This window comes from Meles meles, chromosome 5 (genome assembly GCF_922984935.1).
Source record: "Meles meles chromosome 5, mMelMel3.1 paternal haplotype, whole genome shotgun sequence".
In the NCBI taxonomy this organism is placed as follows: Eukaryota; Metazoa; Chordata; class Mammalia; order Carnivora; family Mustelidae; genus Meles; species Meles meles.
The window spans coordinates 55,282,397-55,305,326 of record NC_060070.1 but is presented as its reverse complement, the minus strand read 5'-3'; the positions used below and the strand labels follow the sequence as shown (position 1 = coordinate 55,305,326).

Below are 22,930 nucleotides of genomic sequence, written 5' to 3'. Positions count from 1 at the left end.
GGAGGAGCGTCTGACTCAGTGAGGGCTGAAGGGATACGACAGCGAAATCTTAATAGGAGAGATGATGCTTAATCTGAGCGTATGTCAGACAAGGAGTACAAGCTGGGAGAAGAGAGGCCATTTCTGTCCAAGAAAACAACATGTGTGAAGGATGAAGGAAGGAAAGTCCACACACCTTAAGTAACTAATTTCATCATGCACTAGTGAGGGGTTATAGGAAATGAGGTGGAAAATTAGAAGACAGAGCATGAAAATACCTCTGTGCTCTGTAAGGTAGATTTGCCTTAGTCTATAAATGATGAAAGGCAAGTGCCTAAAATAACATTCTAAAAAGATACTTCTGGGGGCACCTGGGTGGCTCAGTGGGTTAAAGCCTCTGCCTTTGGCTCAGGTCATGATCTCAGGGTCCTGGGATAGAGCCCCGCATCAAGCTCTCTGCTCAGCGAGGAGCCTGCTTCCCCCTCCCCCTCTGCCTGCCTCTCTGCCTACTTGTGATAGCTCTGTCTGTCAAATAAATAAATTAAGGTCTTAAAAAGAAAAGATATTTCTGGCTGTAGTGTATAGAATATTTAGAAAAGAGCCAGGCTTGGAAGGAAGGGGCAGGCCTTACAGCCATGTATTTGGATAAGGAACTGGATTAATGAATTAAGGCAATGATTAAAGAGAAGAGTACGTAATGAATTTGAGAAGAGAATACTGAGTGTGAAATAAAACAAGGCAATGGTCTTACATGCCCTGGCTTGAGTACCAGAGTGCCTAGTGTAATGTCTGCCATTTACCAGCATAAGAACATACCAGGGCAATAACGTGTGAGGAATATATTTGAGTTCTTTCTGTTCATTTCAAGGTTCCTAAAGAGAGAGTAGGAAGATACCACTTTATTGGGGAAAGACTGGGAAGCCTTCTCTGATTAGATGACATTTGAGTACGTACCTGATGAAGCGATAAAGGGAACGGGCCTTCCAAATAGAGGCAGTAGCACGTCCAGAGGCGTTTAGGTGGGGGAGTGCTAGCCATGTTCCAAGAGCAAGAAGGCCACTGTAGTTGGAGCTGAGAGAGGGAGGAAGGGTGCTGAGATCCAAGTATGTATTTCATGTAGTGTCTTTATATTGTAGTAAAGACTTTAGATTTTATTCAGGATATGATAAGAAGCCCTGAAGGGTTTTAAGACATGATCTATTTGCCTTTTTTCCCCTCGTTTTTTAGAATATGTTTGTTTGTTCACTTTGTATATGTATGGCTATATATAATTTATTATATATATATAAGATTCATATAACCATCACAGTCAGGATATAGAGCTAGAACTATTTCATCACCTCGAAGAACCTCCTTTGTGTTTTTTCCCCAACCTTAACCCCTTGCAACCACTGATCTGTTCTCTGTCACTATAATTTTGGTGCTTCAAGAGTGTTGACTAAATGGAATCACCCATTATGTTACTTTTTGAGATTGGTTTATTTTACTCAGCATTATGCTCTTGATTCATCCAAGTTAATGCCTGTATCAGTAGTTGATTCTATTTTAATGTCAAAGAAGTATACCATTGTATGGATCTACCACAGTTTGTTTAACCATTGACTGACAGAAGGACTTGAGTTTCTAGTCTATAAAAATAAAACTCTACAGGTTTTTGTGAAAATACATTTTCATTTCTACAGTAAGTCCCCAGGAGTACATTTGCTGTGTTGTATGATAAATACATGTTTATAAGAAATTACCACTTTTCCACAGTGGCTATACCTTTCCCACCAGCAATATATGAAAGATCCAGTTTCTCCACATCCTTAACCAGCATTTGGTGTTGTCAGTATTTTTTATTTCAGAAATTCTGCTAGGTTTGTAGTGGCATCTTATCAAAGCATCCATTTGCATCTCTTTAATGGTTAATGATTTTGTATGTATTTTCATGTTCTTTGCTCTCTGTATATCCTATATAGTAAAGTGTCTGTTAAGTCTTTTGCTCATATTTTAATGGGATTTTTTTTCTTCTTGTTTAGTCTAGTGAGTTCTTTAAATATACTGGATACAAATGCTTCGTCAAGTATGTGATTTGTAAATATTTTCTCTGGGTCTGTGGCTTATCTATCTCTTTTTTTGATTGTCCTTTGCATAGCAAAAAAATTTAATCTTGATGAAATTGAACTTACCGATTTTTCCTTTTGTGGATCGTGCCTTTGTTGTCAAGTCTAAGAACTCACTATGTAACCTTAGATCTCAGATTTTCTTTAGTAAGTTTTCTGAAACCTTTACATTTTGGATATATAGAGCTATGACCCTTTTGACTTAATTTTTATTTAAGATGTGGTTTGTTTCTTTAAGATGTTATTTTTTAAAAAAGATTTTATTTATTAGAGAGAGAGCGCACACAAGCCAGGGGAGGGGGAAGGGCAGAGGGAGAAGCAGACTCACTGCTGAGCAGGAAGCCTGTTGTGGTACTTGATCCCAGGACCCCAGGATCATGACCTGAGCCAAAGACAGACACTTAACCAACTGTGCCGTCCAGGTACCCCTGAGATGTAAAGTTTAGATTCAGGTTCATTTTTGTCTGTGGATGTCTAGATTGTTTGAACGCCATTTGTTGAAAAATTATATCCTTCCTCCATTGAATTGCTTTTTTACCTTTGTCACAAATCAAATGGTTGTATTTGTAAGGTTCTGTTAATGGGTTCTCTCTTAAGTTCCATTGATCTTTGTGTCTGTCCCTCCATTAGTAACTATCTTGATTATTGTCACTATATATAGTTAAGTCTTAAAACCAGATGGTAAAATTCCTCCAGTTTAATTTGCCTTTTTTCAGATTTTTTCTTAGCTATTCCAGTTCTTTCCCATGTAAAATTTATAAAATTTTATAAAAATCCTGGATTTTGGTAGGAACGCCATTAAATCTATAGATCAATTTGAAGAAAATCTGCATTTTTACCTTGTTGAGTCTTTCATTCTGTGGACACTGTATCTCTTCTTACATCTAGGTGTCTTTGATTTCTTTCATCAGCATTGTTTAGTTTCCAGCATACAAACCTTGTACATGTTTTGTTAGACTTATACCAAACACTTGTAAATGATACTGTGTTTTAAATTTTGGTTTCTAGTTGTTCATTGTCAGTTAGGATTGATTTCTGTTAACTCACCTTCTTTCCTTAGACCTTGGTAAGCTAAACAATTTTTAGGAGTTTTTTGTAAATCCCATGAGTTTTCTAATATGTCTGTGAATAGAGATAGTTTTGTTTCTTCTTTCAAATCTGTGTGCCTTTTATTTGTTTTTCTTGTCTTACTGCACTGGCTAGTACTTCCAGTACTATGTTTAATAGGAGTGGTGCAATCAAACAAGCTTGTCTTGTGCCTGATCTTAGGAATAAGCATTCAGTCTTTCACCATTAAGTATATGTTAGCTGTAGGGTTTTTGTAGATGCTGTTCGTCAGATTAAGAAAGTTCTCTTTCAATTTCAAAAATTTTTATCATGATTGGGTGTTGAATTTTATAAAGTGCTCTTTCTACATCAATTAATAGGATCATATTTTTCTTCATTAAACTGTTAAGCTGATGGTAACTTTTCTTTCTAAGATTCACTGAGGCTGCTATGTGGAATAAACTGTGGGAGTGGGGCAAAGTTATAAGCAGGGAAATCATATTGGAAATTATTACAGTAGTCCAAATGAAAGATGATAGTGGCTTGGACCAGGGTAGTAACAGGAAAGGGTGAGAAGAGGTCAGATTTTGGATATGTGTCAAACCTTGTGTGGGCAGGAATTGCTGATGAATTGGATCTGAGGCATAAAAGAGAAGTCATGGATGACTCCTAAGATTTTTGGCGCAAGCAATTGGAACTGTGGAGTCTCTGTTTACTGAATTGGAGGAGACAGTGAAGTAGTAGGCTTCAGCTGGGCAGTCAAGATTTGGCTTTGGACATGTTAACTTTGAAAGGCCTATTAGACTTGTAAATATCAAGTAGGTGATTTGGTTTACAAAATAGAATTCCAGCAAGAGATCCAGGCTAGAAATGGAAATTTGAGAGTTAACAATTGAGTTGATATATGAGAAATTTGTAGTATAGCAATATTTATTAAAAACTATACCCTGTAACCTTTTTCTTTTTACTGTATCTTATCTGAGGTTTATTAGCAAAATGCTGTATTTTCCTACCACGTAAAGAGCTTTACCAAGTTCCAGTTTGGATTGGTTCTATTTATCAGCCTACTGTTGAGTATCTGATGTTAAGTGCACCAGAAATTATGTGATTGGGGGATATGTATTTCCTGTAGTAATGTATTTAACCATGCTTATTTATTTGACAGGAAGATGACTGTAATAGTAGTATAGACACATATGTCTTACTTATTTTCAGAGGTTTGTCCTGAACCTTTATTAAAAGGAAGTACTTCTATGTGTATTGTGAAAAGGTTTGGCACTATTATTTAAATGCCTTATAGGCTTTCTGTGGCCATATTTCTCTTGTAGGAAAAAAACAGAACAGCCAGAGAGACAGATCAAAAACAAAAATTGAAAATAGTTATGCAAAATATCTAGCAAGGAAGAGACCTCAATTTCTGACTTAGACCCCAAAATAAATTGGTAAAGGGAGAGGGTGAGCCTCAATTTACAGAACTGGTAAAAAGACAGATCTTCTGAGTTCCATTGAGATATATTTACTTCTTATAAAGGTATTTCAGAAAATACTTTTTAAATACCACAGTCTTTTCTGTTATAACTAATTAACTCAGTAATATTTTCTGATTGATAATTTCTGTATTTCTAGCACTTTTAGTTCTTCTGTTGTAGGATTTACTATATTGTGTTATAATAGTCTGTTTACTTTGCAGTTTCTCCCACTAAATGTAAGTTTTCACAGCATAAGTTCTCTGTAAGTATTTGTGAATGAATGAGTGAACACACATATAGACATTGCTAAAGTTTAAAGCTAGTAACCTTGCTTGCTTGCTTTTGAAAGTAAATGAGTTTTTGAGATTCCAAAGTATGGGTTATGGCCATATGTCTCTTCTGATACCACATTTTGAATTGATGCTTTGAGACAAACATTATACTCCTATAGAATGCACATAGCAACAATACTAACCAAAGTTAGTGAGGCACACCTTTTGCCTATTGTTATCTGTTCTTTTTTTCCTCGTGGTAATGGATTTGTGCAAAATCTTCTCAACTTTGGCCCAGACTTCTTGTAGTGAAAGGGGCACATATCACAAATAGTAGGCTGAGCTTAGAATTTAACCCGTAGTAGCATGTCTCATAGGAAATTCCCTGCGCACATTTTAAAAATCTTTTACTCGTCCTTCTCCCCATATCCAGATAGATGGTAGAGTTATAGGCCAACTTTTTCTTTTGTAATAATTATACTTTCAAAAGCATTTTCATAAACCTTTATTCCTTTGAGCTTTACAAGACAAAAATACCCTGAGCCTTTTATTGTTCCAGTGCATATTTAAGTACCTGAGAACATTTATTTTTGCAGCCATGTATTTTATTTCCAGATCCATATAATGTGTTTGTACACGTATGTGTATATGTGTGTGTATGTATATATCTGTATACACATATATATGTCCGTGAGTCTATAACAAATTAATAAAGTTTTTTGGAAGAAGCTTTCTCTGATATTGTTGATACAGTAATAAATGCTTAAAAATGTTAGTTGTTTATCGAAAATTTTTATATTCTAAATTAGCTATAAAATTATTACCAAAATAATAAACTTAAAACTCTATAATCATTATTGTTATGCTTATTTTCATTTGGTTTTCTTGACCCCATTCCTTCCTGAATTTTATCTAACTGTTCTGACTCTTTTGCTGTAAGTTCTTGGTCTTCAAGTCTCTTCCTGCTTGGCACCTTTTCCATAATTCCCTAGGTGAGTGTTACCACCTTCTACTGATATTCAGTACTGTATAATTCTACAAACCTGTTAACCTCTGTTGGGGAGGAATGTGAGTGATCCAGTTATGTTTTAAGAGCTAGGAGGTTCGGGGCGCCTGGGTCGTTCAGTGGGTTAAAGCCTCTGCCTTCAGCTCAGGTCATGATCCCAGAGTCCTGGGATCGAGCCCCACATCGGGCTCTCTGCTCAGCAGGGAGCCTGCTTCCTCCTCTCTGCCTGCCTCTCTGTCTACATGTGATCTCTGTCTGTCAAATAAATAAATAAAATCTTAAAAAAAAAAAAAAAGAGCTAAGAGGTTTGTTACCACTCCGAAATACAGCTTAGCAAGATCTAAGATTAGAATAAACCATCAGATAAGAGACTTGTGTTACTGTGTTTGTCCAGGTATCACATACCTGAACAAGGACATTGTGGTTATAGAGAGGGGACTGAATGCAAGAAATATTTGTGGGGAGTGATCACTGGAACTTTGCTGTTGATTGTGTATAGCAAGGAAAACAATTGAATACCCTGAAATTGCCAGCTTCAGAATCATGCTGTTATTAATAATTGACATAGAGGTACATTACTGGGTGGGAGGTAGTAAGATAAGTTTTGGACAGGGTAACTTTGGGTCCCTAGCATAGCATTGTCAGGCTATTAGTTTTACTCGTCCCTCCACACCCGGCCCTTGCTAGCCTCCTCCCTTACTCACTGTATTCCATTACTATTGGTCTAAGAACTTCCCTTTAGGAAAAGTAATTTCTTTTTGGTTATAATCAACAGTAGAAATTGTAATGTGTGGAAAGCAATTCTTGTTTGCTACCCACATTCCCATTATCCTCATCTTTTGACCCTTCCCTCCAACAAGAAAGATTACTTAGAATGGTATTTACCACCATCACTCTTAACACCTCACCCCACACCCACCCAACCTCTGAGATACGGTACGTATGTTTTTTATATTTTTTGAAATAAGTGAGTCAACTGGGTAGAGATCTTTGAAGAAAAAACTTTATCAAGTGTTTGTGATTAAAACATCAATCTTTATATATGTGTATATATACATTTAATAGCTCCAAATATGTTCCTTTATAATGTTTTATGTGATTTACTACCTTCTGAAGTAGGGAACATTCCCCTCTCTCCACACTTAACCTGTCCTGAAAGATAGAAATAACTTTTTGTTTCAGAGCTTCATAATGAGCGTCAGGAGCCCTAGGTTCTAGTCCAAGGTCTAACAGTAAATTCCTATGTGAGATATTTTGTTTTTTTATCATTGAATCTGTGGAATCTAGTATAGTGCCTGGCATTTAGTAGGTGCTTAGCAAATATTTTTTGAAACAAATCTTTGTTTATGCCTATTTTACCATTCCTTTCCTGATTTATTACTTGGACTTCATTACTACCTAGTAAATAAGCTTCTGAATTTTTAATATAATAGGAATATCTAGGTTTTGATTGAAGTGAACTGTTAAACTTAATTTATGCTGTCTTTTAGGTGCTTAGTGGAATTTTTGGCCTTCCTGATGTTTTGTCATGGTCAAAAAAATGATCTTCCAGTTTATTGAGGGTAGTTTGCTTACTGTGAGTGCATTCTGTATGCCTTTATTATATGTAAGCAGTGTCTTATTTACAAGGATGCAGCCCATGTCCTAGATTTTACAACCTAGATGAAGAGACACAGAAGTGGAACTAGAAGAAAAAAATTAAATGTTGGATCTTGAAGCATTGACCCACAGGTACAGTGGGAGTTCCAGGAATAGATCCATGTGGACTGAAGCAGTAACAAAAGAATTCAAGAAGGAGATGAAATTTGAATTGGTTTTGAGGAGTAGTTAAGATTTTGATAAGCATCAAGATGGAGAAATGACATTTTAAGTCCGGGCAGTAGTGTAATCAGGAAAGAAAGCTGGGTTAAACATGTTCAGACAAGCCTGACTGGATTCCTATGGGTAAAAGGACTAGTGCGAAATGAAAGTAGGTGGACTTTGTGTGAGTTTTACTCTAGCTCCATGAACCTGAAGGGGTCTGAGATTAGACTTTAGAGGAATCGCTGTGTTTAGATGAGAAAAAAACCCTACATCTTTATGTTTTCACTAACGGGAACCAGTAAATGAAATTCAGTATTTCCTTCTATGGACAGTCCCTATTTACAGTGGTTTAACTTACAATTTTTCAACTTTCTGATGGTGCAAACGAGGTATGTGTTCAGCAGAAATGATACTTCAGATTTTGAATTTCAATCTTTTCCTTGGCTAGCAGTATGCGCTGCCGGATTCTTCTGTGTGCTGGGCAGCAGCAGCAACCCACAGCCTCCGGTCAGCCATGAAACTGTGAGGGTGAACAACCAATGTGAGCTTACAGAACCATTCTGCTCCCAAACCGCCATTATGTTTTTTACATTCAGTACACTGTTCAATAAATTACATGAGATAGTTAACACTTTATTATAAAATAGGCTTTGTGTTAGATGATTTTGCCCTTATGTAAGTGTTCTGAGCACACTCAAGGTAGGCTAAGCTAACCTGTGATGTTCTGTAGGTTAGGTGTATCCAATGCATTTTCGACTTACAGTGTTTTCAGGTTACAATGGTTTGGGGTGAAACCCCATCATAACTCAAGAAAGATCTATATTAGGATTTTAAACAGTAAAGCACAGTAGTATTAGCAGTGGCTGTGTCTTTATTACTAATGGTAAAGCACAGATATTTTCATATTACTTTATAGTTATTGATATTTCTGAATATAATTTATGCAGATTACTACTTCAAGTTATGGTTATTAGACTTCTGCTAGATTTTATTTTGTTGAGTATTAGTAAAGAAGCATATATATTAACATATCACAAATACAGGTTTAAAAGAAACTTGGTAACTTTAAGTATTTTTTTTGTTTTCTTTATAATCGTTATGCATTCTTTGTAATCATTTATGCATTTAAAACCATTCATTTTTTAAAAAAATAATTATATTTTTAGTAAAATTAACTCTCTTTGTAATCCTACATACTGTATTTAATGCATTTAAAAATATTATGAGAGGATATCTATAGCCTTCAGACTGCCGAAGGGGTCAGTGACACCAGATCTAGTGAAACCAAATGGGAAAAGGCCTTGAAAGCCATACCAAAGAGTTTTAGTTGAAATGATAAGTAGAGGAGGAGTCTAATAAATTTTTTTGCTTTAATTACAGAATAAATGCAAGTTAACTTAGAAAACATTTTTAATTTCATTAAGTTTAAAAAAGAGGGAGTTCTTTATTTCACAGCTATAAAGTTTACAGCGTAACAAAAACTTGTCTATCATCCACATTCATTATCCTTATACTCTTCATGTATCTGTTCCAGTTTATTAAGTTCTTCTGCAAGGGAGTGAAATATTTATTAAAGTGGTTATATAGGAGCATTTTTAATCTGCTGTACTGTACTTCATAGGTCAAGTAGGAAAACTTTGGTGGCAGGGAGGTAAGTTAAGCTATGGGTCTGGTCACTGAGATGTGGGATGACTGGGGTAGTATGGTAGCGGTGGGATGGAGTAGAATTGGCGATTCTAAGAGCTGTTAAGAACTTAAAGGGCTTGGTGGTAAACACGGGAGCTGAAATGCATGGAGTGGCATAAAGGAAAGTAAGGGAAAAGAATAGAGTACCTAAATTAGGATTCCTGGAATAATACTGTACAGGTTCACAGTACTTTATCTGTAACCCAAGACCAACTGTTTTGGAATTCAAATTTTTTTGAATTTTAGAAAGGAAACATGGTATTTTTATTGTATACTATGTAACACCCCCAGTAAGGTCTGAGGCATCGCCCAGAGGGAACTCTGAACCAGGAGTTAGAAAGCCACAAATACATTTCTGGCCCTCAATCTACCATGGATTGAAGTTTTGATAATTAATATATTACTTAATTTTCTGAACCTTGCAAAATGAGAGTAATGACTACCAAGCCTTCTCAGTGGTTTTTCATGAAGATCAAATGATATGATGAATTAGAAAGTAGCCAGTAAAACTCAAAATATTCTAAGAAGTTTAGTTATTGCAATATGGTGGATGAGGATCCTGAAAAGGTTATTGTATTTGATCTGAATAAAACTTTTTACAAGGGGGGAAATTTGGAGGCTGGTTAAAACAAATCGAAGCCACAGTATAACTACTCAATAGAGAAGTTTGGCACGGCATGAATGGTAAGAGACAGATGGCCTAGCATAGCATATCCATTCCTTACATTGCTATGGCAGGTTTTTTTTAATGTTTGTGTTTCTCACTTGATAAAGAGGAGGCAGAGGGCAGGAACTACAGCTCATTCTCTTTGCTCAGTGCCTTGAATAAAGTAGCTATTTTCATAAATAGTTTTGTGAATAAATACTTGCTGGACAAGACTTAACTGATAAGGAAATACTTTGTGGTATGAGTATATACATGGATTATGTTTAAGATGATTAAGACTTAAACATATTCACAGGTTGAAGGGAGAGATTGAGAAGAAAGGTAGGTGGCTCAAGATGGGGGGGGGGGGATAGCATCTGGAACCATGGGTGAAAATGCTGGTCTTACTAGTAAGAGACTATTTGCTGCAAAATGCACCAGACCCAGGAGGTTTTACTATCGAATTCTTAAAACTTCAAGCCCTTGATAACGATTTCAGAGCATAGAGGGAAAAAAGGTAAACTCCCCAGTTCTTTTTACAAAGCCAGTGTAACATGATAATAAAATATGAGCGTAAAAGATTACACACCAGTCTCACAAAAGTTGGTGCAAAAAATGCTTAATAGAACTATCAAATGGAAACTACCATTACGTTAACAGAATAATACTATAATGAAGTAGAATGCAATGTAGAAATGTAGAATGTAGAAATGATAAATTCATTCATATGTTAGTAGGTGAGAGAGGGTTATGAATATCTTGAAGGGTAAAAAAAAGAGGGAGATCAACATTTATTTCTAATATTCCTTTGTGAAACAGGAATAAATGAATAGACCTAAGATTTGACATATCTCAGACCAGAAGTCTGCATTTTGTTTATTATTAGAAATAAATGCTAATAAATAATAATAAATACTAAATTCCTTTTTAAAAGTCATGAATCAAGAAAAGTCTGGCCAGCATTAACTGTTCTATAATATTGTCTTTGGAATACTGCCCAGTGTAATCAGACTAAAAAACAAAATAATTATTTTGAAAGGGAGGAGGCAAATTTATCTATAGATGACATTGTATGTCTGGAAAAGACGAAAAGAATCTACTTACACTACTGTGAGTAATGAGATTTCATTATGATGGCTAGTTATAAAATTTTAAAAATCACTTATTTTCCTTGATCTTTGAAAGTCCATCTATATGGATTAATAAATGGGAATCCTCATTCTTAAATACTTTTTTTTTTTTTTTTTTTGCCTTCTAGGGAATACACAGACTGAATTTAATCTTATCATCTCTAAGTAAATTGCAGTGCGTTTTGAATGAGACACTTTCCATGTTAACTTTTTTTTTTTAAGATTTTATTTATTTGAAAGAGAGAACAAGCAGGGAGGAGGGACAGAGGGAGAGAGAGAGAGAGGCAAACTGCCCCCCCACTGAGCAGGGAGCCCAATGTGGGGCTCAATTCCAGGACCCAGAGATTATGACCTGAGCTGAAGGCAGATGCTTAACTGCCTGGGCCACTCAGGTGCCCCTCTGTGTTAACTTTTAAACACTGTATTGAAATAAATTTGTAGCAGTGAATAGAGTTATTTTTAAAATCTTTTTTAAAAATTCTTGTTACTTTTGATACTTGCTGTGTTACTTAGTAATGCTAGGGAAGGTGTAATCTGATCATTGAGCCATATTTGGTAAATAATAATTTTGTATGGAACCCACAGTTCTATCAGTGAGAGGAAAATTATTGCCCAAATGTAAGGCTTTTCTTTGCCCTTAAAGCATTTCCTGACTCAAAGACCAAGTTATATCATGCATGGAAATAGTTTTGTTTTTTGAAGTATATTATCTTCCAGATCTATAACTTTTTAACAAAAGTGTGTGGACAAAGGTATTTTCTCCTTTATTTGTAGGGAAAAGAATTCATGTCTCCTTCTTTACCACTGATTCTGTTGATAGCCTAAAAGTAAATTGTTTTATTTTTATTCATCATTAGCTCCTGACTTGAGCTCTCACACATTCCCTTTATAGCTAGCTGTTCTGAAATCAGTTTGATAAATCAGTTATATCTCTTTTGATGTGATGTGGTTGAGTTATTTAAACCTATAGCTTATCGTATAGCTGTTGCTTTAGCATATATAAAAATAAAAACTTAAGTATACCCATATGTTTAGAATAAAAAAATGTTGTTTCATTCTGTAGTAATACAGAAAAATATATTGAATACCCACTGTATGCCAGGTTCTTCTACACCTCAGCTAATCCTGACAGTCCAGTAAGGTAGGGTGTGGTATCCCACTTAATAGAAAAGAAACTTGTTCAGAGTTTGAGTGTGAGGCCATCCTGAAACCAGATTTGAACCTGGATCTATCTCTACAGAATTTTTTCACCAACAACATACCATCACAAAAGATGGGAAATTTATATTTTCTTAAAGACTGCTTTGATTCTATTTCGCTTTGCTGTGTTGCTGGTCACAAGAAATGCAAGGAGTTCTTTGAATCTAACTCTTCACTGTTTGTGTGTGTGTATGTGTGTGTGTGTGTGTTGTTGTTGTTTTTTCCTATTATAGTTCTCACAGTCTGCCATCATTTGACAGTTGCAGAGCATTCAGTTTATTTTGACTGCTATGACATTTGTTTCTTAGAGAAACTCCTGCAGGTGCCAATTCATCAAGCATAAGGACATCGTTTCCAGGCCCTTGTACAACAGTCTACCATTTTTAATATCCTACATTTCTGTAACCTTTGTAGGTACAGGGGTTTTTTTTCCCCCTATGGACCTAACAAATTTATACCAAAAAAAAAAAATTTTTTTTTTTAGTCTATTTTGGTAATGGAAAAAAGAATTTCCAGTGTGGTTATGAACCACATCTTATGAGCTGTTCTTTGCCTCCTACTTTAAGGATTACCAAGTATTTTTAAAAAATTGGAACCTGAAATTCGGTTCATTGCTTGGATGCATTTCTTAAGAAACCTCAGAATTGATTGTAGGAAATTAGAGGAGAAGTTAGAAGATGACTGGAAATGAGATAGTGAGAGAAGAGCAAAAATGACTGGAAGATGAGGACTTTACAGTTTTAATTTTACTGGTGAAAGTAGATTTGTTGTTTTTCTCTTTCTGCTATACTCTGTGGTCCCATATTGGACAATCCGTTGCATAAAGCCATTATAGATTTCATGTAGGCCACTGTTTGAGTATCTGGAACTGGGAGTCTGTAGAGTAGAATTGGGTAAAGTAAGACAATGACTTAACTAATGTAAATAGCATCTTTTGGTAACTTGGAACTTAAGAGATCCTTTTTCCATCTCAGTATTTTATGTGAGACACACTGGGGACTAACTCACTGCTTTTAGATCTCATAATGTTATCTGGTCACATTTCTTATTCTGCCTACCTCTAGTTTACTCTAGTTTCTCTTCTGCTTTCAAGGCTCCAGACCCAGTTCCTGGACCTGCCCTGGAAAAGAAGTATCCAGTAGAGATGAGCTCACTGCAGTTACTTAATTAGAAATTTGTAAGCTACAAAAATGGCAATGGGCCAATCAAGAACAGCTACAATTTGAATTTTTCTATTTCCAGGTATGCTAAAGTCCATGGCACCAGTTAAGCTTAGCCTGCGTAACTGCCTTACTATGACATCTATAATAACCAAAACTTTACTTTCAACATCTGTGGTCCTCTTGCTTTCAAGTTTAGTAACATTCCTAACATCTAGGTAACATGCAGCTACTCTTGACTTTAACATACCCTTTGCCTGAATATTTCTAATTTAACTTGTTTGCTAATAGTAGCAAACTAATGCAAAAACAGTTAAAAATAAATTAGAAATGCTGTTGAGTTAGGCCCTGTACATGTACAAAAGATACTCTGGTCTTCCTTGAGAAGTAAACACTAATGACAACAAAACTGTCTTCCTTTAAGAGGTTCACATATAGTATAAGTAGCACAGGGAATTAAATAAGTGATCCTAGTTCTCGCAACTATTCTATACTACAAATGCCTTCACATAGAATTAATATATTCTTCAGTAATTGGAAATCATAGGATTTCTGAATAGAACCAGATAATGTATTATATAGTACTTTTTACCTGAAGAATTTTAAATGTATATAATATTGCTATATTTTTACTTAATTGTTCAAAATAAATCAGATAAGAAAGTCATAGTAGTTGGAATTGTCCTGGAATATAACAGCACAAACAAAAACTGAGGTTTCTTGTTACCTTAGATATTAATGGAGTAAAAACTATTTATGGATGGTTAGAGGGCAAAGGGCAATTAGCTTTTAAGAACTTTTATTACTATTACCCATTTGTATAGATTTAGAAACAGGATTAATTCATAAAGGTAACTTTATTTACTAAATGGGAAGATAGCCATACATATCTTTTGTTTTTATTTATTTTTTTCTAAAGATTTATTTGAGATAGGGAGCCGAAGGAGAGAATCTCCAAGCAGACTCCCCATCACGCGTGGACCCCAACAGGGACTCAGTCCTATTACATTTGAGATCATTACCTAGCCGAAACCAAGAGTTGGACACTTAACCAACTGAGCCACACAGGCGACCCTCCATATCTTTTGTTTTTAAAGTTCAAGTCAGAGGAATTGAACAGAGGAATTTTATATCCCAACTGTGATTTTGAAAGATGATTCTAATATCCTTAACTTGTGCTTTAAAAATTTTCTCTTCCATTGTTAATGTATAATGAATTTAATGTCAACCAGTGTATTCAGCATGGGGTCACTGATTATGTCCCACATGATTTGTTTGGTATTGAAAAGATTGTATCTCGTGGAGTGTTGAATTAGGACTGGAAAGAGATCCTGCTGCTGTAGGATCATTACTGCTGTCACGGGAATTGGAGGGAAGAAAGTGCATTTGAATTTCAACTCTTATTATCACTGGGGCTATTGGTAAGGATGGAGATTTTTCTACATTACCTAATGCAATTTTTGTATAAAAGACTGTAGTAGGCACAGTAGGTATGTGGAAATGAATAAACCTTGCTTTCTGTGATCTTACAGACAAGTAATACCAAAAAAGTACTGTAATAGGGGTGTGAATTGTGTGCTGGAGAGTACCAGAAAGAATCAGCTTTGTGGGGAAGGTAACATTTCTATTGCGCCTTGAAGAACAGATAAAATTCTTTTGAGAGAATCGCAAGAATATTTCTAAGTTATGGAAATGAAATATAACATGTCCTAGAAATTGTGAGCATTCCAGTGTACCTAGACAACAGTGTATGGGATATGATAGAAGATGGATCTGTATCATACGTGCTTTCAAATGTCATGTGAAAGAGTTGGGACTTCAGTAGTAGGTAATGGGAATTATTGGAGATATCTTAGCATTGGCGTACTTAAGTAGGTGAGTCTTTTGAAAAGCTGACTGAGGTAGAGTAAGGGTTGACTTGATGAAGTCAGATTAGGCGGTAGTAATACCTAATTAAGGACAACATTTATTGTTGTATGTACCAGACGCTATGTGTGAAGAGTTTTACCTGAAATTTCTCATTTAATCCTCATTATGGGAATGTGAGAAGTAACTGAAATAATACATACTAGGCATTTAGCACAGGACCTGGCCCAAAGTAATGATCCATCAGTAATGCTGAATCATGGCGATTATACTATAAACTCAGAAAAAAGTGTTCTTGTCCATCTTTATGTGTGATAACTTTCTATAAGAATATTGCGTTTATTGAAGAAGTAACATAAACCTCTTTTTCTAATACCCCCTGCCTCTTTCTTTTAAGTTAAACTATCCCATTAGTGAATGAATACTTCAGTTGGACAGCTGCACATTAGTTCACACTGAGTTAGCCTTCCATTGGAAAAAAAAGGCAAGGGGGGACCTGGCTTTTTTGTTTTAACAGGACTGAGCATAGAGATCGTCATGCACCTAAACATAAAGCCCATACATAAGATTTAAATCAAAATGTGACTGTAGATCTCCACGGTCAAGCATCTGGAAAAGTGGTAATTGTTGCAGCTTAACTATAACAGTAACAGTTTTAGTATAGATAAGTTAGCTTTAAGTTATTTGGAAGTATATATTGTTGGCTAAATACAGGTACTTTAAAATTATTCTACTCTTACTCTCCCATCCATGCATCAGAATGTATTCTGATGGATCGTCTTCCATCCAAGTGTCCCTTTACCTAGCTCCCTCTCCAAAGTAATTAGCATGTGTTCTTTTTCTTTTTTAATTAGTCAATTTATTTGGGAAGGCGAGAGAGAGCATGAGTTGGGGGAAGGGGCAGAGGGAGATGGAGAAGCAGACTCCCTGATGAGCAGGGAGCCTGAGGTCTTGGGACTTAATCCCAGGATCCTGGCATCATGGCCTGAGCCGAAGGCAGACGCTGAACCAACTGAGCCATCAGGCGCCCCAATTAGTGTGTGTTCTTTCAGAACCTTTCCTATGCATTCATATCATAATTTTTTAAAATCTATTTTTATGTCTTTTTTCTAACAACAAAGTGTATCTTTATACATGGATTCTGCATCTTTCTTTTTTCATTTATTAAAGTCTTAAAGGTCTTTCCATTTAATTGTTTGGATGTCTTATTCCACTTAAAAAAAAAAAAAAACAAACAGCTGCAGGGTATTCCCTCACGTTACTGTACAATAATGTACTTATTCATGCCTCGATAGAGGTTGTTTTTAGTAGTACACACTAAGGTGCCTGTATGCTCCTCTTGAAATACCTGTGTTTCTCTCTAGATTAGACACTTTAATTTATATAGACAAAGAGCTAGACCACTCATGCTTTATTATTCGTGACAGATTGCATCCAGCCCACCTCACAGCTGACTGCAGTAGCGCTGGGTGGCGACACCACCATTGGGAACCGCTGGCATAGAACACTGATCTGTGTGTCTGTCCATGATTCTCTTCTGTTCAGAGGAGCGGTATTAGCAGTTGTCCTCTCTGCTTCACAAGCGGGGAGGATAAAGAGAGGTCATGGATATGTGCTTGTAGAAGTCCAGTATAAACCTGAATTCTACTGGATTGTAATCTTCGCAAAAGCGGGAGCTGTATTTTATTCACCTTTAAATATTTAGAGTGCATTGCCTGGCATATGATGGGCAGTATTTGTAGAGTGGGTCCCACACAGGAAGGTGACCAGAAAGTGGTTCGGGCCTGTAGAATTTTCTTAGATGTATTTTCTACATTATTAGGAATCTGTACAGTTTTCACTGCCACCTTTTCAACCTTATCTTACTTCTCTGCCCCACTCAGCCATAATTCTTCAAATTTATCATGTTCCTTTATGGCCTTTCCCCCAACACAAACAGTTATCAGGGATATCCTGTAAGACCTTTATTATTCCTAATGACTAAACTGAAGCACAGCATTCTTTGTGATGTTTCACCTGCCTTTTCCTTAGTTTCTACATTTTAGGTACTTTTTCCTCTTAACCTTTGCTACAGCTTATACACCTGTAAATGGCACAGTGTTTGCTGCTGTCTGAACTTCAGAGAGAAATCCCCTGTATTGAGAAAATGAGAGGCCTGTTCTTTTTGCTGACTTGTGGGATGCAGCACGTATGATGCAGAGGAGGACCCTTCAAATCTTGCGTGGTGTGCCCCTCCTTGCCCTGCTGCTTCAGCCTCATCTTTCATCACATGGTCTCCCTGGGAGTCTCTCTCCCTACACTTCAGTGTTAATCAGCGACTCTGACTTCCTGAACTTGCCACACTGTTTCACTCCTTTAAATCTTTCCCTAGGCAACTACCTATGTCTGACATACTCTTTCCCTCTCACCTGTCTACCTGGTGAACACATTTGATCTTCCAAGGCCCGGCTTAGGTATCCCCTTGTTTAATGAATCCTTTCCTTAAATCCTTCCATTCCTTCAAAACTGACTGGCCCCTCCTTTGTCTCCCCTGTTTACTGCACATTATATCTGTAACAACTCAGTTATTACATTTATTTATTGAATGTTTATCTTTCCCTACTAAAATGTGAATTTCTTGAACCTAGGCAAATGTGCTTTTATTAATTTTAATATTTTTGGCACCTACTATAGTATAGAGTAGTGGCAGGCACTCAACAAAGTTTTGAGTAAGCAATATATAGAGAGAGTACATATGAAAAAATATAAAAATAAATTAGAAAATGGGTTATCATAAATAAAAATGTTAGGTAGATATAGTCACTTCTATGTATTTTTACAGTTCAGATTTCCTATTAGGAAAGTCTATAGGTTTATGAATAAGTATTTGTAGGATGAGATTTCTGGTTCTTTATTTGATTACATTATACAGTTAAAAATATTGAATATTCTCTAAGAGTATTTAAATTGGAGAATTGTGGAATAGATTTATATGTAATAAATGTACTGATGAAAGTTTCCATACAGTTCTGAGATTATTCTTTTTTTTTTTTTTTTTTTTGAAGATTTTATTTATTTGAGAGAGAGAGGCATAGGGAGCTGGAAGAGGAGAGGGGGAAGCAGACTCCCCACTGAGCAGGGAGCCAATGCAGGACTTGATCCCAGGACCCTGAGACCATGACCTGAGCCAAATGCAGATGCTTAACCGACTGAAGAGTTGGTTAGGCATCTGCACCCCGAGATTATTCTTGACCATCTAATTAAAAAATTTATTCACCATAGCTATAACAAGACTAATAGCCAACCATATACAACAGTTTCACACTATAATATTTGAAAGATGGGCACATACTAAACAAAATTATTACATTGTGTTGTATTTTAGAGACTTGATTCAATTTAATACTGTTACAAATTTTCACCTTTGTTCATTTTGAATTCTCTGTAATTTCTTTTTAAGGTTCTGAGTGCTATTATAGTAATGACATGCTTTATTTAAATGCTGTTCTTTACAAATAATTTTTTATATAGTTTCTTCATTAGCAGGCATAGCAGTCTCCATTCACCACAGTTGTATTACCAATCAAGTATAGGTGTATAATTTTAAAATTGCCAGTTTAACTTTTTGTTAGTTGTTAAAACTTTTTGTTAATAAGAGAGCAATAATACCTACCTATTTAATGTGTAATTCATGAACATAATCAACACACACCCAGTGCTATAACACACATATACACACATACTCACACACATACATCTAGCACATGGCCAGAAGTCCACTCTGGGGAAAAGTCAGTTGAGGACCATGACATTTGAAGGAAGATGGGCAAAGTTATATGAGATGTACCATAAAAACATGGGACCAAGTAAGTGTTTGTAACTGCATGGGGATTAGTTGATGAAACTTCTCATAACTTTCTCTGCGTCTTCATATTAAGATGCCATTTTATTTATTTATTTTTTATATTTTTACTTATTTGACAGAGAGAAATCACAACTAGGCAGAGGCAGGCAGAGAGAGAGGAGGAAGCAGGCTCCCCATGGAGCAGAGAGCCCGATGTGGGGCTCGATCCCAGGACCCTGGGATCATGACCTGAGCCGAAGGCAGAGGCTTTAACCCACTGAGCCACCCAGGTGCCCCTTAAGATGCCATTTTAGATTAATATTAATATTTCAATCTGTCTATGGACAGATTGTTATAATCTTCCCATGCCATTGAGTTCATTGGTTCATTACAAATGTTTGTGGTTGATACAAGATGCTAACTTGTCCTTCCGAGTGCTTTCATTTTCTTTTATCCTCTCTTTTTCCCTCTTACCCATAATAGGAACTTATTGTCATATCATTTATTTATATCATGTTTTCTTTTAAAGATATTTACACACAGGATGAATTATCCAAAAATTACAGTAAAAAGGGGGCACTGAAAGATAACTTTGTGTGTCCCATCTTGAAGCCCTAATGTATTGGAAAAAAAATAGATACGAATTGGAAAATACACCCAAGATAGTTGGTTATATAATATGTTTTGATGAATTATAACCATTCTGTCTTAGATTTATTGCGCTTTTCTTGATCCTTAGAAAATGGTAGCACTCACCACAAAACCACAGTACATAAATTGCTAAGTGTGGCTGACTTGCACATTCCTTTAGAAGAACTTATAACTGGTAAGCCTTTTAACCGTAAGAAACGTTCACCGACTTGAGGCAATCTGTTTAATGAAAAAATTGGGAAGTTTTCTTCTTAGGAGGAGGTAGTATGGATCATTACATACTTCAGCCTTTGATGTTTATTTTTCCTTTACAAAGTAAATTATTGCAGGGTTATAAAGTTGAGGAATTGATTTTCTGCTAACATAATCCTTTGCTGCTTTCAGGCTTTTAAAAAGCTTGAACATGATAGCTAATTTAAAATAGTAACATTTAGATGACTGATTTGTTACGTTTCCGTTGCTTTATTTTTGTAAATAACTGGCTGTGTAAAGTGATTCACTATTACAACTGTTTCATGCTAAAATTTATGCTGAAATTGAATTATAATTATCTTGTTTTGAGGCTTTACTGGTGATAGTATTTGAATTTTAGATTTTCTATTTACATAGCTATAGTTATCACATTTTAACTCTTAGGAAAATAACCTGATATTGTAGATTTGGTCTGGGTAGGGTTTGTTTTGCCTTAGTAAAGTTGTAACATCGTGTTCCAAGAATTAAAATTCTAATAATTTGCTGTTAAATTTTTTTAAATTTTTCATGTTCAATTCGTGGCATTTGCAAATTCTTTTGAGGTTAATCAGATGTTAGGTGCACCAACTGTCACCTAATTAGCATTTGATGAGATGCTTAGATAATGTATCAGTAAAGTAAAAGGTACTTAAAACAGTGTATGTAATTAGACAGGGAATATATTTCTTTTTTTTTTTTCCCCTAAGGTTTAATTCTGAAATCATAATGAGGCTAAAAGGTTTCAAAGTTTGCTTTAATTTTAAAATTTATAGCATCTTAAGCAAAAATAAGTCAATCAGAGAAAGACAAGTATATGATCTCTCTGATACAAAGAATTTGAGAGACAGGGTCGGGGGTCGTTGGGGGGCAGGGAGGGAAAAAATGAAACAAAATGGGGTTGGGAAAGAGACAAACCGTAAGAGACTCAATCTCAGGAAAACAAACTGAGGGTTACTGGGGGGTAGGAAGGGATAGGGTGGCTGGGTTATGGACATCGGGGAGGGTATGTGCTATGGTGAGTGCTGTGAATTGTGTAAGACTGATAATTCACAGACCTGTACCCCTGAAACAATACATTATATGTTAATAAAATTAAAAACAATTATAGCATTTTTCAGCTATTCTTCCTGCATATCAAGGCTTCTTTCTCTGATGAGGATACTCTTTATGAATAACTCACTGCATGGTCTGATAATGTCAGCCAATTCACAGAAGACACATAAATTGTAATTAGTTATGAGAAACTACTAACATGATTTTGACAACAAAGAGATAAGTTGAAACATTCTGTCTTCCTAGTAGACACCCTGCGGAAGTTAGTATTCACAGTTGCTGACATCACAGGGACTTTGCAGCACAGATAGTTCCGTTAAAATTTAACATAAGTGTTTCTAAAAATCACAGTGCTATGCAAATCATGAAAAAAAAAAAAAGCCACAGGGCTTATGGAAAAAAGCGGAATTTGGGATGAAACACTCAAAAACTTTATCAGAGAACAACGACAAAACAAAGATAGGAACCTTAAAAAATGACAGTATAGTTTTACACATGTTAATGATTAAGAAATATGTACTCATACACAATATACAAGCAAATATTGTACTTTGAAAAAGTTCTGAAGTTTGCTTGTGGAAATGAGCATAGATGCGGCAGCTTGTTAATGAAGTGGTCCAAGGAAGGGTTTTCTGAAATCAGAAGGAAAGTTGTAACACAAGATGTGGAAAGGTGGGACTGTGTGCAGATATGGTGAACTGAGGTGGCTAGCAGATGTTTGAGGTGTGTTCAAATGTACATTTTGTGTATTCACACAACTTGTTTCAGCTAGGTGTGGTTTTATGTTCAGCTAGTGTTTCTTGCTGGCAAAATCACAGCAAAATTCACTTAATGCTCAAATTGTTCCCTGTTGTTTCAGTTGCATTAGAACAAACTTAAAGTTTCAAAACAAGTACTCTAGCAGCACTGACTTAACAGCTGAGGGTAAGGGAAACAGTTGTTTGGATAGATAGATGCCACTTTTTATAGTAGTCTTCAAAATCTAGGCATTTTCTGATGCATGGAGATTTACTGGAGCAAATATTTACTGAGCATCTAATATTTGGCATACTCTGTTTAAGTATTTAGGATACAGCTGTGAACAAGATAGTCTTTACACTTTGGGACTAAGGACTTGCATAAAGAATTTTGTTTGTCATCAAGGGTTGGTTTTATGAAATAAAATCAGATAGATGGAAGAGAAGTCCAGCAAAGGAGTATACTGGGCAACAGACTTTTCTCTGACCTTTTAAATTATATACTTTCACAAGATAATTTCCTAGGATCCTGTCCCACTCAAGATTCCATTGTTTACAGAAAAAAATATCATCTCTTGAGGTTATTAGCCAGAATTAAACTTTGGGATGGTGGGACACTAGGGTGGTTCATTCGCTTAAGCGTCTGCCTTCAGCTCAGGTCATGATCCCAGGGTCCTGGGATCAAGTCCCATGTCGGGCTCTCTGCTCAGTGGGGAGTCTGCTTCTCCCTCTGCCTGCTGCTCCCCCTGCTTGTACTCTCTCTCTCTCTCTCTCTGAGAAATTAATTTATTTACTTATTAATTTAATTTTGAGATGGTATGTAGGTTAAAATGGGAAGACTTCACCTTCTGATCCATAAGCTAAAGGAGAATCCTAATGCTAATTGAGAAGTGAATTATAGTTGTATATATTTCATTGTTTCTTTTTGATATTCAACTTGAACTGTATTTTCCTTTGTTAGAATAATTACATTTATTCCAGTAAAAATCATGTAAGAATGGGGCAAAGAAAAAATATGTATATAGTTTTACATAATAATATTAGAACTTTATAGTGTTATTGTATC

General features: G+C 35.8%; 1 protein-coding gene across 3 annotated transcripts in view; it reads left to right on the top strand.

Annotated features, from left to right (window-relative positions):
* The window catches only part of TAB2 (TGF-beta activated kinase 1 (MAP3K7) binding protein 2), an 89,734-nt gene that overhangs the window by 11,138 nt on the left and 55,666 nt on the right, over positions 1 to 22,930 (top strand). Inside the window, exon 2 of one of the 3 annotated variants that reach the window (XM_046005552.1) lies at positions 13,437 to 13,585. The exons of the other annotated variants lie outside the window; for them this stretch is intronic. The gene's annotated coding sequence lies outside the window, so the exon portion shown is untranslated. The remainder of the gene's footprint in view (positions 1 to 13,436; positions 13,586 to 22,930) is intronic. 3 annotated transcript variants of the gene reach the window in all.